Source organism: Hyla sarda, chromosome 4 (genome assembly GCF_029499605.1).
Source record: "Hyla sarda isolate aHylSar1 chromosome 4, aHylSar1.hap1, whole genome shotgun sequence".
In the NCBI taxonomy this organism is placed as follows: Eukaryota; Metazoa; Chordata; class Amphibia; order Anura; family Hylidae; genus Hyla; species Hyla sarda.
The window spans coordinates 108,565,157-108,583,512 of NC_079192.1; positions in this window are offsets into that span (position 1 = coordinate 108,565,157).

Sequence of the window (18,356 nt, forward strand, 5' to 3'; positions counted from 1 at the left end):
CAAAGTAAAAAACACTACATATACACATACCCCTACACAGCCCCCCTCCCCTCCCCAATAAAAATTAAAAACGTCTGGTACGCCACTGTTTCCAGAACGGAGCCTCCAGCTGTTGCAAAACAACTACTCCCAGTATTGCCAGATAGCCACTGACTGTCCAGGCATGCTGGGAGTTTTACAACAGCTGGAGGCACCCTGTTTGGGAATCACTGGCGTAGAATTCCCCTATGTCCACCCCTATGCAATCCCTAATTTAGGCCTCAAATGCGCATGGCGCTCTCACTTTGGAGCCCTGTCGTATTTCAAGGCAACAGTTTAGGGACACATATGGGGTATCGCCGTACTCGGGAGAAATTGGGCTTCAAATTTTGGGGGATATTTTCTGCTATTACCCTTTTTAAAAATGTAAAATTTTTGGGAAAACAAGCATTTTAGGTAAAAAAAATTTTTTTTTTTACATATACAAAAGTCATGAAACACCTGTGGGGTATAAAGGTTCACTTAACCCCTTGTTACGTTCCCTGAGGGGTCTAGTTTCCAAAATGGTATGCCATGTGGTTTTTTTCCTAAATGCGGCATGCCCCCATAGCAAAATTTGCTTTCAAAAAGCCAAATGTGACTCCTTCTCTTCTGAGACCTGTAGTGCGCCAGCAGAGCACTTTTCACCCCCATATGGGGTGTTTTCTGAATCGGGAGAAATTGGGCTTCAAATTTTGGGGGGTATTTTCTGCTATTACCCTTTTTAAAAATGTAAAATTTTTGGGAAAAATAGCGAGTTAGAAAATTTTGTGAAAAATTTCAAAATTGCTGCTGAACTTTGAAGCCCTCTGGTGTCTTCCAAAAGTAAAAACTCATAAATTTTATGATGCAAACATAAAGTAGACATATTGTATATGTGAACCCAAAAAAAAATTATTTTGAATATCCATTTTCCTTACAAGCAGAGAGCTTCAAAGTTAGAAAAATGCTAAATTTTCATTTTTTTCATCAAATTTGGGGATTTTTCACCAAGAAAGGATGCAAGTTACCATAAAATTTTACCACTAAGTTAAAGTAGAATATGTCACGAAAAAACAATCTCGGAATCAGAATGATAACTAAAAGCATTACAGAGTTATTAATGTTTAAAGTGACAGTGGTCAGAATTGCAAAAAACGCTCCGGTCCTTAAGGTGAAAAAGGGCTCGGTCCTTAAGGGGTTAAAGTGGTTTTGCAGTATGAAAATACACAATCATTTTATAGCAATTGATAAAAATCTGTTTCTGGTACAAGATATCTTACATTGAGGTCATTGGTAGCGCCCCCTGCTTCCCTTTTTCAGCTGATTCTTGTGTCCCCCTTCTGCATAGTCCAGCAGTGGACACACAAGTTTTGTTGCTGGCCTTCTTACCTCATATTGATGCCTTTTGTAGAAATTTGTATATCATACACTTTTATGCACTTCCATCAGCCTATATATTTAAAGAGAAAATAAGTAGTACTGCACAACAATTCCTAAACCTAAATCTCTCTCTGTCTTAGAAAGAGAGAATGGATTTGTGTAATGTACAAATAATAAATAAAGAAAAATTGTTGGGGGGAGGGGGGGGGTTAGGCAATGTCAAAGAAAACTAATGGAAATTAAATCATGTAACCCTATGTGTTTGGCTGCATTCACATCTCGTTTTTACACTACGGGTGCCGAATCCGGCTGGTGGAGGGACACATCGGGCTCTCCCGTACCCCAGCCGGACCAGCACTGAACTCCATTCACTTTAGTGAGCCGACCGGAGTCAAACGGTGACTCCGGTCGTCTTATTTTTGACCCGTATCCAGTTTTGTGACTGGACCTAAACCGTAGTATACTACGGTTTTAGGTCCAGTCACAAAACTGGATACAGGTAAAAAATGAGCCGACCGGAGTCACCGTTTGACTCCGGAAGGCTCATTAAAGTGAATGGAGTTCAGCACTGGTCCGCTGGGGTACGGGAGAGCCCGGTTTGCCCCTCCCCCAACCGGATTTGGCACCCGTAGTGTAAAAACGAGATGTGAATGCAGCCTAAGGGTGCATTCACACCACGTTTTGTACATACGGGTGCCGGATCTGGCGGGGGAGGGGCAAACTACTCTAGCCTAGTGTTATAATTCAGTAAAACCAATTTTGTTCCTGTTGGTGTCTTTCTCAATCTCTGCTGCAATCCTACAAAATTTCCGAAACAGACGATTATTTTCCGATTTGTTGGTTCATATATGCATTAATGGGGCTATCTAGGAATAGAAAAACAGAGCTAATTTCTTTCATAAACTGCTCCACATCTGTCTCCAGGTTGGGTGTGGTTTTACAACTTGGCTCCATTCACTTCAATGGAACTGAGCTGCAGTACCACCCCTAACCTGGAAACAGACCGGGAGCGATTTTCGAAAGAAATTAGCTCTGTTTTTTGATTCCTGGATAACCCCTTAAGTCCCAATACGCGTTGGATCTGAAGCCTTGTGCCTCCTAGTTTGTTTTCTGTTTGTTACTATATTGCTCGGGCAGGATAAACATCCATCTTGACTGAGAAGTAGTGGATATAGGGAGCTGTTCAGATGAATATGCATTTTATTAGTTTATGAATGGTTTTGAAAGACCACTTACCAATTGTGAGTCTAAAGCAGTGTTTCCCAAATGCGGTCCTCAAGCACCCCCAAAGGGTAATGTTTTCTGGATTTCCTTAGTCTTTCACAGGTGATATAATTATGGTCAGTGAATCAGGCGTCACCACAGTTATATCACCTGAAATACTAAGGAAATCCAGAAAACATGACCTGTTGGGGGTGCTTGAGGACAGCGTTTGGGAAACACAGCGTTTTTCTTTTGGAAACGCTGCCCTATGTTAGTGGTTGGACAAAAGGCCGCTGCCGGAAAACTTTTTCTTTTCCAGGGGACATGATCACAATGGTGCCCACCCACAGAAAGTGAAGAGGCCAAGCTGCAGAGGGAAAAGGCTGAGGTCCATTCACACTATAGAATTTCTGAATGGAATTCCACTAGAGAACTTCCACAGCATAAGGCCAACATTTTAGTCATTTTGACCTTTTGACCTGTTTACACTGAAGAATATCTGATGAATATTCCGAAATCTGCACAATGCCGAAAGAATGAACATGCTCATTCTTTCAGCAGGATTTTGTATAGACTGCATTGCTGTCCCAGTGCCTGCTCCACCCATTCCATTGTGTAAGTGGGTCCTAAAAATGGGTCCGAAAATGACACTGGCAAGGCCTTTTTTAACATTGATAGTGTTGGACTAATGGTGTGTATTACTCCAGGGAAATTTTTTTTTTCAATTTTGTGGGATAATTCCTTTAACCCACTGGGAACATCGGGCATATAGATACACCCTTGTTGTCTGGGCTTTAACCCCTTAAGGACTGAGCCCTTTTTCACCTTAAGGACTGAGCCCTTTTTTGCAATTCTGACCACTGTCACTTTAAGCATTAATAACTCTGGGATGCTTTTACCGATTGTTTTGATTCTGAGATTGTTTTTTCGTGAAATATTCTACTTTAACACAGTGGTAAATTTTTGTTGTGACTTGCATCCTTTCTTGGTGAAAAATCCCCAAATTTCATGAAAATTTTGAAAATTTAGCATTTTTCTAACTTTGAAACTCTCTGCTTGTAAAGAAAATGAATATTCCAAATAAATTATATATTGATTCACCAATACAATATGTCTACTTTAGGTTGGCATCATAAAGTTGACATGTTTTTACTTTTGGAAGACATCAGAGGGCTTCAAAGTTCAGCAGCAATTTTCCAATTTTTCACAAAATTTTCAAAATCGGAATTTTTCAGGGACCAGTTCAGTTTCGAAGTGGATTTGAGGGGGTCTTCATATTAGAAATACCCCACAAATGACCCCATTATAAAACTGCACCCCTCCAAGTATTCAAAATGACATTCAGAAAGTGTGTTAACCCTTTAGGTGTTTCACAGGAATAGCAGCTAGGTAAAGGAGAAAATTCAAAATCTTCATTTTTTACACTTGCATGTTCTTGTAGACCCAGTTTTTCAAATTTTACAAGGGGTCAAAGAAGAAAAAGCCCCCCAAAATTTGTAACGCAATTTCTCTCAAGTAAGGAAATACCTCATATGTGTATGTCAAGTGTTCAGCGGGCGCAGTAGAGGGTTTAGAAGGGAAGGAGCAACAATGGGATTTTGGAGAGTGAATTTTGCTGAAATGGTTTTTGGGGGCATGTCACATTTAGGAAGTCCCTTTGGTGCCAGAACAGTAGAAAACCCCACGTGGCATACCATTTTGGAAACTACACCTCTCAAGGCACGTAGCAAGGGGTCCAGTGAGCCTTAACACCCCACAGGTGTTTGATGACTTTTCGTTAAAGTTGGATGTGTAAATGAATATTTTCTTTTTTTTTACTAAAATGCTGGTTTTCCCCCAACTTTTACATTTTTACAAGGGGTTATAGGAGAAAATGCCCCCAAAATTTGTAACCCCATTTCTTCTGAGTATGGAAATACCCCATATATGGATGTAAAGTGTTCTGCGGGTGAACTATAATGCTCAGAAGAGAAGGAGCGCCATTGAGCTTATGGCGAGAGAATTTGTTTGGAATGGAAGTCAGGGGCCTGTTGCATTTACAAAGCCCCCCGTGGTGTCAGAACAGTGGACCCCCCCCCCCCACATGTGACCCTATTTTGGAAACTACACCCCTCACAGAATTTAATAAGGGGTGCAGTGAGTATTTACACCACAGCTGGAGGCTCCGTTTTGGAAACACTGCCGTACAATACGTTTTTTTTTTTTTTTTTTTTATTGGAGTGGGGGGTGGGGACTAGGGGTATGTGTATATGTAGTGTTTTACCCTTTATTATGTGTTAGTGTAGTGTTTTTAGGATACATTCATACGGGCGCAGGTGTACAATGAGTTTCTCGCTGGGAGTTTGAGTTGCTGCGGAAAATTGGCCTCATCTCAAACTTGCAGCAGAACTCGCTGTAAACCCGCCCGTGTGAATGGCAAACCTCCAGCTGTTGCAAAACTACAACTCCCAGCATGCACTGACACATGATACATGCTGGGAGTTGTAGTTATGCAACAGATGGAGGCACATTGGTTGCAAAACACAGAGTTTGTTACTTAACTCAGTGTTTCACAACCAGTGTGCCTCCAGCTGTTGCAAAACTAGAACTCCCAGCATGGGACCGCCACCGCTGCTGCCGCCGATCCTGCTGCTGCTGTCGCCGCCACCGATCCGAGGGGACCCCGGCGGACCAGGGCAAGGTAGGAGACCCCCGCCGATGCCAATCTCCGCCATCTTCGCTGTCCCGATCACCGCCCAGCAGGGTCGTTCCGACCAATCAATCATGTGATCGTGAGGTGGCACCTGTGCCATCTCACTCCTGCTGGGTCTCGGACAGCCCCATTCATCCTTTTTACCGGGTCATCAGAGACCCGACTGACCCGGAAAAGCCGCAAATCGTTGGTCTGAATTGAGATCGCCAACATGGGTTTGCATGGGGTGCCTGCTGATAGATATCAGCAGTCACCCCAGTCCAGTCCACGTCCCGGCTAGTGGTGGGGACCGGAATTCCCACGGGCGTATCCATACGCCCTCAGTCCTTAAAGGGGTACTCCGCCCCTAGACAAAGGATAGGGGATAAGATGTCAGATCGCCAGGGTCCCGCTGCTGTGGACCCCGGAGATCGCCGCTGCGGCACCCCACTATCATTACTGCACAGAGCGAGTTCGCTCTGCGCATAATGACGGACAATACAGGGGCTGGAGCATCTTTACGTCATGGCTCTGCCCCATGTGAGGTCACGGCCTGCCCCCCTCAATGCAAGTCTATGGGAGGGGGTGTGGCGGTCATGACGTCCCCTGCCATAGACTTGCATTAAGAGGGCAGGCCGTGATGTCACGAGGGGCGGAGCCATGACGTCACGCTGCTCCTTCCCCTGTATTGTCCGTCATTACGCACAGAGTGAACTCGCTCTGTGCAGTAATGATAGCGGGGTGCCGCAGCGGCGATCCCCGGGGTCCATAGCAGCGGGACCCTGGCGATCTGACATCTTATCCCCTATGGATATGGATAAGATGTCTAGGGGCGGAGTACCCCTTTAAGGACTTTAAAACGGGGGCATACGGATGCGCCCAGTGTCCTTAAGGGGTTAAAGGGGTACTCCGGTGGAAAACTTTTTTTTTTGGTATTTATAAGTCAATTAGTGCCAGAAAGTTAAACAGATATGTAAATTACTTCTATTAAAAAATCTGTACCCTTCCAGTATTTTGTAGCAGCTGTATGCTACAGAGAAAATTCTGTTCTTTTTTAATTTCTTTTTTGTCTTGTCCACAGTGCTCTCGGCTGACACCTCTGTCCGTGTCAGGAACTGTTAAGAGCAGCATAGGTTTGCAATGGGGATTTTCTCCTGTTCTGGACAGTTCCTGATACAGACATCAGTTGTTAGCAGAGAGCACTGTGGACAAAACAAAAAAGAAATTAAAAAAGAACAGAATTTCCTCTGTAGCATACAGCTGCTAAAAATTGCAGGAAGAATAAATATTTTTTAATAGAAGTAATTTACAAATCTGTTTAACTTTCTGGCACCAATTCATAAAAAAAAAAGTGTAAAATTAAAAAAAAATAATCTTTAAAATATATATACCACCCTCCCCTAATAAAAAACAAAATCTCCTTATTTTCCCTTTGTAGGAAAAAAAAAAAAATTATAAAAATAATAAACATTTTTTATAGCTGCATCCTTAAAGGGGTACTCCACCCCTAGATATCTTATCCCCTATCCAAAGATGACCCGCCGCTGGGGACCGCGATCTCCCTGCTGCACCCAGCGTTCATTTAGAGCGTTGCGTGAGGCGCCAGAGGCTCGTGACATCACGGCCGTACCCCGCTTGTGACGCCATGGCCACACCCTTTCAATGCAAGTCTATGGGAGGGCATGGCCATGAGGTCACGAGCGGGGCATGACCGTGATGTCACGAGCCTCCGTACTGCATCGCCAGTCATCCGGCACAGAGCGCTCCGTGCACTGGATGTCTGGGGTGCCGCAGCCGAAATCGCGGGGGTCCCCAGCGGCAGGACCCCTGCAACCAGACATCTTATCCCCTATTCTTTGGATAGGGGATAAGATGTCTAGGGGCGGAGTACCCCTTTTAATTGTTTGAACTATAAAAATATAATGCTTATAAATACCTAACACCAAAAATACAGATTTTTTATTACACCGTATATCAGAAACAAAAGAATAAAAAGCGATGAAAAGTCCCATTAAAACAAACATGGTATCGATAAAAGTGACAGATCATGGTGCAAAAAGTAAACTCGCATATATATCCGTATACAGAAAAAAAATATGGTGAAACATTCCAAAATTTTATGAAAAAATTGAAAATTTAGCATTTTTTAACTTTGAAGCTCTCTGCTTATAAGGAAAATGAATATTCCAAATAAATTATTGATTCACATATAAAATATGTCTACTCTATGTTTCCATCATAAAGTTGACATGTTTTTACTTTTGGAAGACATCAGAGGGCTTCAAAGTTCAGCAGCAATTTTCCAATTTTTCACAACATTTTCAAAATCGAAATTTTTCAGGGACCAGTTCTGTTTTGAAGTGGATTTGTAGGGCCTTCATATTAGCAATACCCCACAAATGACCCCATTATAAAAACTGCACCCCTCAAAGTATTCAAAATGACATTCAAAAGGTTTGTTAACCCTTTAGGTGTTTCACAGGAATAGCAGCAAATTGAATGAGAAAATTCAAAATCTTCATTTTTTCCACTGGCATGTTCTTGTAGACCCAGTTATGGAATTTTTACAAGGGGTAAAAGACGAGAAATCTTCCTAAAATGTGTAACCCAATTTCTCTCGAGTAAGAAAATACCTCATATGTATATGTCAAGTGTTCGGCGGGCGCAGTAGAGGGCTCAGAAGGGAAGGAGCGAGAGTGGGATTTTGGAGAGTGAGTTTTTCTGAAATGGTTTTTGGGGGGCATATCATATTTAGGAAGCCCCTATGGTGCCAGAACAGCAAAAAAAAAAACATATGGCATACTATTTTGGAAACTACACACCTCAAGGCACGTAACAAGGGGTCCAGTGAGCCTTAACACCCCACAGGTGTTTGACGACTTTTCGTGAAAGTTGGATGTGTTAATGATTTTTTATTTTTTTTTTCACTAAAATGCTAGTTTTTCCTCATATTAAACATTTTTACATGGGGTAATAGGACAAAATGCCCCCCAAAATTTGAAACCCCATCTCTTCTGAGTATGGAAATACCCCATATGTGGACGTCAAGTGCTCTGCTGGTGCACTATAATGCTCAGAAGAGAAGGAGCGCCATTGAGCTTTTGGGAAAAAATGGAAGTCAGGGGCCATGTGTGTTTACAAAGCCCCCCGTGGTGCCAGAATAGTGGACCCCCTACATGTGACCCTATTTTGGAAACTAAACCCCTCACAGAATTTAATAAGGGGTGCAGTGAGTATTTACACCCCACTGGCGTTTGACAGATCTTTGGAACAGTGGGCTGTGCAAATGAAAAATTACATTTTTTGTTTTCACGGACCACTGTTCCAAAAATCTGTCAGACACCTGTGGGGTGTAAATGCTCACTGTACCCCTTATTACATTACGTGAGGGGTGTAGTTTCCAAAATGGGGTCACATGTGGGGGAGGTCCATTGTTTTGGCACTATGGGGGCTTTGTAAACACACATGGCCTTCAATTCCGGACAAATTTTCTCTTCAAAAGCCCAATGGCGCTCCTTCTCTTCTGAGCATTGTAGTTAGCCCTCAGAGCACTTTACATCCACAAATGGGGTTACACATTTTGGGGGGCTGTCTTCCTATTTTCCCTTGTGAAAACAAAAAATTTAGGGTAACACCAGCATTTTAGTGAAAATTTTATTTTATTTTTTTCATTTTTCCATCCAACTTTGAAGAATTTTCATTAAACACCTGTGGGGTGTTAAGGCTCACTATACCCCTTGTTACGTTCCGTGAGGGGTGTAGTTTCCAAAATGGGGTCACATGTGGGTATTTCTTTTTTTTGCGTTTATGTAAGAACCGCTGTGAAATCAGCCACCCCTGTGCAAATCACCAATTAAGGCCTTAAATGTACATGGTGCACTCTCACTCCTGAGCCTTGTTGTGCATCTGTAGAGCATTTTACGCCCACATCTGGGCTATTTCCGTACTCAGGAGAAATTGCGTTACAAATTTTGGGGGTCTTTTTTTTCCTTTTACCTCTTGTGAAAATAAAAAATATGGGGCAACACCAGCATATTAGTGTAAAATGTTTTTTTTTTTTTTTTTTACGCCAACAAGCTGGTGAAGCATCCAACTTTTCCTTTTCGTAAGGGGTAAAAGGAGAAAAAGCCCCCCAAAATTTGTAGTGCAATTCATCCCGAGTACGGAAATACCCCTTATGTGGCCCTAAACTGTTTCCTTGAAATATGCGAGGGCTCCGAAGTGAGAGAGCGCCATGCGCATTTGAGGACTAAATTAGGGATCGCATAGGGGTGGACATTCTACGCCAGTGATTCCCAAACAGGGTGCCTCCAGCTGTTGCTAAATTCCCAGCATGCCTGGACAGTCAGTGGCTCTCCGGAAATGCTGGGAGTTGTTGTTTTGCAACAGCTTGAGGCTCTGTTTTGGAAACACTGCCATACAATACGTTTTTCATTTTTATTGGGGGGACAGTGTAAGGGGGTGTTTTACCCTTTATTATGTGGTAGTGTAGTGTTTTTAGGGTACATTCGCACTGGCGTCTTCTTTCAGTGCAGACTTGCGTCCTCAGAAGACAGAGCAGGGGGAGGGGAGATGAGGAGCTGTGTATGTCCTCTCTCTCCCCCTGCCCTGCTTTTTCTCATGCACACCTACATCCTCCAGGAGGGGGAGATGAGGGGCGTGGCTTCTTTCTCTCATGCAGTTCTGAAAGAACAGAGGAAAAAAAAAGCCATGACATGTTGTCCACAGCCTAATCCTAACATGGCCGACGTTGTGGACAACAGTAAGAGATCCAACACAGAACTACAGAACTTCCTGGCCCACAAACAGGTAAGAAAAAAAGACATATGCTACACAAACATATAATACATGTCAATTACAAAAAACATGAACATTAAAAGAAGATGTAATATAGCCAAATATCTTAACCACCGGAGTACCCCTTTAAGGGGTTAAAGAGTCAGTTTTTCTCAGATGTTGCATAAGCAGTAGTTCAATATTTTTTTATTTATTAATTTATTTATTTTTGATTAGTTACTTCCTTTTGCTAACGTAGTGCTAACAGATCTCACAGTTGTCCTGTATTGTACAGTTGTACTTCTTCCTCAAATTGTTCTTATTGGGGCACGTGATTAAGTCATAGAGAGAGAGGGTTAAAAGGGTTTACTGGGCTAATATGATTAAGAGGATCAGGATAGGCTGTTTATCCCTTATTGACGGGGCGGGGGGACACAAGGCAGTTCACTTTGTAGTGGTGATGGTCCATGCATTTCAAAATTCTGAAAGGGTTTATCCACCATACCTGGCAGACAGTAATAGACATGCTTAGGAAGGATCTGTGCTTGTCTTGGGGCTAAAAGGTTATGCTGTGAGATTACCATAACACTGTGGTTAGCTTTTTGTGAACTGGTATTTCTTGTTTGATTTTAATTTTTTTTACTACAAATCCCATAATTCTATTTTCTTCTCTCCCACACATCAGCCACTCCACCCATTGAAACATAAATGAGCTGCATCCATTCAAAAGACCTGTGGTTTTCAGTCAGGGTGCTTACAGCTGTTGCATTAGTTGCAGATTGATCTCTCTCCCACCAAGTGATCGCTCCACCCATTGAAGCTTACAGGCTCCCTGTCATCAGCTGACAGGGAAAAATCTTAGACAACAGTCATTTTGTATGCTCTTAAAAAAAAAGTATTGGGGTGAAAATCACATAAGAATTGTACACACAGGTACAGACACTATATTATGAACTACACTAACTTTACAGCCCCTGTACCATAGTCAAATGAAAAAAAATCCTGAAATACCCCTTTAATGCTGCTCAGTGCATGCTATGGAATTCATTCAGCGGAATCTATTCAGAAAAGCCCATTAGGCCATTTTTTCACACGGCTGAATTTCTGTACGGAATTCCACCAGAAATTAAGTCAAAATGTACTGCACATTGATTTCGGTGGGATTCCACAGTCCCATTCAGACAGCAGAATTTCCACAGCAGTCTTATATTTTGCGGAATCCCATTAAAATTTATGGGACTTGAATTTTGGCGGAATTCTGTGTTTTGAGAATACAGAAACTCCGTTGCAATTCCTAAATTCCTTTTAGCAATCTTTGCTGCACATATTTTGTGCAAAATTTCCGCTGTGTGCACATAGCCTTAATCAATCAAGGTGTCGTGGTGGTGCCAAACAGCAGATCAGCGATTTTTGTCCTACTCTAAGAATAGGACATAAATCATATTATCCTGAAAAAAAAACCTTTAACCTATTTTAGCCTAGTATGTTTTTTGAAGTTGGAATGCACCAGAAGGGAACCTACACAGGCATAGTAATAACAGACTAATGGGCAATGCTGACATATTGAGACACACTGCCAGGACTTTCCCAAGTACCAGAATAAACCTAATGGCAGAGCCTATTTTTCTTGTTGATTTTGCTCCCACCTAGAACTTTATTTTGGTGCATATAACCAGTGGCGTTTCCAGCATTCATATTTAGGGGCGGCACATGGGGGGCCAGTGACAAAAGTGGGGGGGGGGGCAATTTTAAAATGTGTGTGTATATATATATATATATATATATATCAATCATAAATAAATACACACACACTGTGCAGAACATGTTTAATAAAAAAAAAAAAATTTATTTAAAATCTTCATACATTCTTGTCGCACAATGATTTTTTTTCTCCGTTTTTGCCATAGATTTTTGGGTAAAATGACTGATGTCACTACAAAGTAGAATTGGTGGCACAAAAAATAAGCTATCATATGGATTTTTAGGTGCAAAATAGATGGAGGCAGCACTGTAGGGTCCATTGTCGGGGGATCCGCAGCGTAAAATATGCTGGGGATCCACCCCTGAATGAGCCCTTAGGGTACGTTCACACGTACAGGATTTGCTGTATATTTTCTGCAGCTGATTTTGCTACCTATTGAAGCTAATGGGTTGCAAAATCAGCTGCACAAAATATGCAGAAAAAATATGCAGCTGGTCCTGTACATGTGAATGTACCCTTAAGGGGTTAATGATAAACTAGCAGTGTGTTCACATGTTGCCCTTCCAGAGGGGTCACTTTCCCTCCTCCAGTGTCCACAGGTCACCAACAGGTCACATTACCAGAACAATTTATGGAAAAATTGCGGCAAAAATTGCGCGGCTTTACCGCCATTTACGAAAACTCGCGGTAAAAATGCGCAATTTTGCCGCGATTTTTCCCAAAAATTGTTCTGATAATGTGACCTATGGACACTGAAGGAGGGAAAGTGACCCCACTGGACTGCTACTATACACATGACCCAGCCCCAGGATATACTGCTGATCAGGGGGGAGAGAGGGAGGACACCGGACATCACTCACCTCACATGAAGCTGCTCGGTGTCCCGGAGGCCTGTCATCTCTCGGCCCCGCCCTCTCCAGTGCTGGGGGCGGAGCCATCATCAGGTACCTTCATCCCTGCTCTGCCTGTCTCTGCTAATGATACGCAGACCAGGAGCAGCACAGGTATATCCTCAGCAGCTGCAGCGGGCTCTTTACCCAGCTGGTCAGTCCGCACCTGGCCCCGATACTAGTATCGGGACATCCCTAGTTATTTTAAATTGGGGGGGCACAAGGGGGGGCACGGCCTGATCTAGCGACGCCACTGCATATAACACATCAAAATTAGCTCTAAAGAATGCTGCAATAAAGGCCCCATTGTTTTCAATGGGAATGTGTGCCGCAGTTCACACTGAATTTCCGCACATTTTGATTTTTTTTTTCACACAACATTTCAAATATGCTGCAGTCAATTATGTCACTTATTCTAAGCATTGCTCTGGGCAACATTTACTCTGCGCAAATTTTGATAAATCTCGCAGTGTGTTCATCTAGAGAAAAGGAGATGTCTACTCCATTTATGTCAGCATGGCACTGTTATTTGTATGTAAGCTTCCTGTAACACTGCACTGCCATAAGCAGTACCATGGCCATATAAGAGAAAGTGCTTTTCTTGTTTTTCTGTTACTATAGATAGTATTAATTTGCGTGGCAGAAATACAACGTGGACAGCTAGAGCCTTTCCTAATCTGGAGTAATCTCTCATAATCTGAAGTAACCACAAGTGCAAATTAGTTTAATCCTTTACTGCTAGAGGAGACTTCATAGGATTTCACATTTATCTCAAGAGAATTTATAGTATTGTTCCTGTTTTTTATCCACCCTGTTCTCCAAAATCCAGAGAGCACCTATGTTCCCTTTGGGAATGCAGAAGAAAAGTGTGTTTTCTTGAATACTCTCCTTGCTGTCCTTACTCGTTCCATGTTCGTGAGCTCCTGGCGTCCCGCTTTTTGATGCACACGCACCGCACCGTAATTTAAGATTAAAGTTACCACTTGATGTCATCCCTGCGCAGTGAGTGCTCCCTCTGTTTCTCTTCTTTGATTGCTATTAAAATATAAGGTAAACTAAACTGCACAGTCGATGGCGTACACGTAAAAAAATACCAAAGTACAAAATTGTGCAATTTGGTCACTTCACATACCATAAAAATATTAATAAAAAGCGATCAAAAAGTCCCATCAAAACAAAAATAGTAACAACAAAAACTACAGACCACAGCACAAAAAAGGAGCCCTCATATATCCCCGAATGCAGAAAAATTAAAAAGTTATAGGGGTCAGAAGATCACAATTTTAAACATACTAATTTAGTTGCATGTAATTAGGATTTTTTTTAAAGCGCAACTATCATGGATATTGTACCCCCCCAGACTAATACCATGATAGTATAGATGATGACACTTGTAATGCAGTTATACCTTTGGCTGCTCTTTATCACACTTAATCAGCAGGAAAATATTTTTATCCTGCGGTCAGCAACAGTCGGATAGGCGTGGCTGGGGTGGTTTGTAATGCCCCACCTCCGCCACGCCTATCCTCTGTAAGTGAGCGCTGGGACCACTGTGTGATTGACACACAGGTCCCCATCCTCGATGTTCATGATGTGCGGGCCAGCGTGACTCCACTGAGCCTTTACATATTATGTGCACCTTTATGATATACAGTGCCCGTACTCCCCGTCTTTCTTCTCCTGGTGCCGGAGACGCGCTGCTTCTGCTTTCACTAGAGGCAGAGAGAAAGCACTCACTCCAGTTGTCTGCCACGAGCTCAGTGCGCCGGTACAGTGCTAGAGGCAGGGGGCGAGCTCTTTGCCTCTAGTGAAAGCAGAAGCAGCACGTCTCCGGCACCAGGAGAAGAAAGAATAAGAGTACGGGCGCTGTATATCATAAAGGTGCACATAATATGTAAAGGCTCAGTGGAGTCCCTCAGCGGGGACCTGTGTGTCAATCACACAGTGGTTCCAGCGCTCACTCACAGGGGATAGGCGTGGCAGAGGTGGGACATTACGAAACCCCCCAGCCACGCCTATCCGACTGTTGCTGACCGCAGGATAAAACAATTATCCTGCTGATAAAGTGTGATAAAGAGCAGCCAAAGTGTTAGCTGCATTACAAGTGTCAGCATCTATACTATGATGGTATTAGTCTGGGGGGTACAATATCCATGACAGTTGCCCTTTAAAGTAGTAAAATAAAATAAAACCTACATCAATTGGGTATCCTTGTAACCATATGGACCTACAGAATAAAGAGAAGGTGTCATTTTTACCAAAAAACTGTGTAGAAACGGAAGCCCCCAAAAGTTACAAAATGGAGTTTTGTTTTTTTCAATTTTACCCCACAAATATATATTTTTTTTGGTTTTGCGGTAGATTTTGTTATTAAATGATTGATGTCATTACAAAGTACAATTGGTGGCACAAAAACAAGCCCGTATATGGGTCTGTAGGTGCACAATTGAAAGTGGTATGATTTTTAGAAGGAAAGGAAGAACAAAACGAAATGAAAATTGACCTGGTCCTTAAGGTGAAAATGGGCATCCTTAAGGGGTTAAGGATGTGTTAGCTGTAGATCTTGCTCAATGGCTGTGTGTGCGGCAGCATGCATGACACCTCCCTCCTCCACCCCTCCTTTCCTTGATTTATTGATGAACAGGGCTCGTCTTTCAGAAATGTGTATGTGAATGTCAATCAAAATAGAAAGGATTGTAAAGCTGCAGTAACCAAACACAGCTTATACAATGTACTGAGCTGTCTACTTCCAGGACTGTTTTGCATTATTAATAAAATAAAAAAATAAAATACAAACAAAAAAAACTATCCTATCCCCTATCCAGTGATACTCTACCCACTCATGATGGGAAATTGAAAATGCTGCCCTATGTCCTGCCATTATGTTATAGGACAGGAGTAGCTGAGTAGATTGAAATATACTATATAGGCCCAGATTTATCAAACTGTGTGAGAGAGAAACTGAAGGGATTTTCCCACAACAACCAATCACAGCTCAGCTTTACCAGAGCTCATTAGCTGAGCTGTGATTGGTTGTTGTGAGAAAATCCCTCCAGTTTTTCTTTCACACGGTGTGATAAATCTGGGCGATAGTGTTTTAGGAAAATGTTTAGTATAACTTTCGTTCATTTAAATCTCTGCACATTCTGTGCTTTGGAAGCCTGCACGTGGTCTCTCTTATTTATTAGGACTGCCCACTGGACTCCTAAACCTTAAATAAGTGTAATTTATTTTATTTGCAATATTGTCATCTTTTTTTAAAAGCATCCCGGCCCTTATTGAAATGGTTCAATGAATCCACCATCACAACATCACATGGCAGAGAGTTCTATATTCTCATTGTGAAGCAGTAAATTAGCTAATGGTTACTCATAATCATCTTATCTGTTCTGAGAGTAATCCTTAATTCTAAATAACTAAATATTTATTTGTCTGAAGGCTAGATGTAGGTATTAGAATTCCAGACTGTAACTCTATCCGGTATATCCTGTTGTTTATGAATTATATAAAGCAGACAAGAAACACTAGAATATATTCATGTGACTCCATAACAACAGCTCTTATCTACCAAGGACAATCTCAATTTCCACTAGGGGCGTGACTTTGCAATGCTGGGCACTTTGCTTGGGCCTAGACAATGGCCTTAACAGTCCCTATCATTAAATCAAGCACAATATAATGAATATACTTACCTGTATTTTGATTTCCTATATTCTGTGACTGCATGACAGGCGATCCTCATTAGGCTAAGTTTCCACTTGTTTTTTTTTCTGGCAGTTTTTGGAAAACTTCCACTGCAGTTTTTGAGTCAAAGTCAGAAGTGGATCCATAAGGGAGAAGAAGTGCAAGTCCTTCCTTTATATGTCCTATTCCTTTTGAATACACTTCTGGCTTTGGCTCAAAAACTGCAGTGGTAGTTTTCCAAAAACTGCCAGAAAAAAAAACAAGTGGAAACTTAGCCTTACAGGTACAAGAAACCTGGCTAAAACCTAATGTCCTTCTCTTTAGCCTCACTGTATTGCTAACATTGATTTGGGGAGAACATAGTTTAACATACATATTCCTTTTAAAAAAACAACAACATTGCAGCTTATCTCAAGTTAAACGGATATTCCACAATGCTTCTAATAAAATGTTCTGCGAACAGATGGCATTAAAGTGGAAATTTGTGGCAAAAATTCACAATGTTATATTTGGAGATAAAAAGGACTGCACACAAGGCCAAAACTTGAGCACAACTCATTGATCATTATGCCAAGTCATTATTGAGCTGCTAGTGTTGGAGCTTAGCCTAGTGAGCTTATTAGACTTATAATTGGGTTAGTAAAATTACTAATTTGCACAATAACGGTAAATCTACACCATTGCTGCAGCAACCTTTGAGAAAATCGTAAGAAAAACATATAAAAATGCAGCAATTAAAATGTAATGTATGAACACAGCTTCAAGAGAGTTGTATAACTACTATATATATATATATATATATATATATATATATATATATATATATATTATATATATAGTAAAATTAAGGGAACCGGCACTGTACAGTAGGACTTAAAGTCCAAATCGGGTGCTCAGCCTTCACAGGTTCAAACTCCAAACCCTTCTTAAACAACTCCAAAAAGGAAAGCGGCACTCCAATGGCAGAAAACAGGTGTATTTATTCACCCATCAAGTCAAGCGCACTTGACTTGATGGGTGAATAAATACACCTTTTTTCTGCCATTGGAGTGCCGCTTTCCTTTTTTGGAGTTATTTATATATATATATATATATATATATATCCGAATCCCATAAAGAATGCATGTTGAGCTGGGAGGGGAGGGATCTGAGAGTTAGAAGGATCTGGTAGGGAGTGCTGTCATTTTGTAGTTTACAGGAAGTCAGCTGACCCAGCACTGACATTCTGCTCTGACACACTAAGCACTGGAAGGTTTGTAGATTCAGACTGGTGATCATGTGACCAAGTTACTGTAATGAAATTTATAGAAGCAGCTCTGCTGAAATAAAACAGATGGTGCTGTATGTATGTGCATGATATAGGAAAAAATAAAATAATATGAATGGACAGGACAGAGATCTTTCTAGTAATCTTTTTTACCTAGGTCAGTAACCGTGACAAGGAACGTTCTCTTCGTCTAAAGGAATGGTAGTGTTATCCAATTATATGGGGGTAATGTGTAGTCACGGTGTGGTGCAAATATTTGTTCTTTGTATAGTGCTGTTATTGATTTCTGTATAGTGTTTTTTATTTTATTTAATAACAATATGACTGTATTAGTCACTGTGGTAGTAATAAGTCATCCTGGGGTGAAGGTATTATTTTATGTTTCTAAACCCCAACCTTTGAGAAAATCCTGTGTTTGTCCCTGGTGAGCAGCGATGCATACACTGTAGAGCAATTCATTTACATTTACAGGCCACGGGGAATGCACAATATTCTGCCTTTTCCCGGGTGCTTTCAACCCACACTGTATCAGTGATTTGGTGGGGGAGGGGGGGGGGGAGCACCAAAATGCACCTTCCCCTATGTAGACAAAAAATCTTGCACCAGCCATTTGCCATAGGCTCGAGGGGCAGATACTTGGGCCCCTCAGGAATTACTGGGCCCAGGGTAGGTGTATTTTTTGCCCTGCATTAAAAGTTTGTGCTTCACCACGGTATAGGTCCTGATCCATTGATTTTTGCTTTGATGCTAGCCTGGTGTTTTGTACTTCTGTGTTTAGTCTTT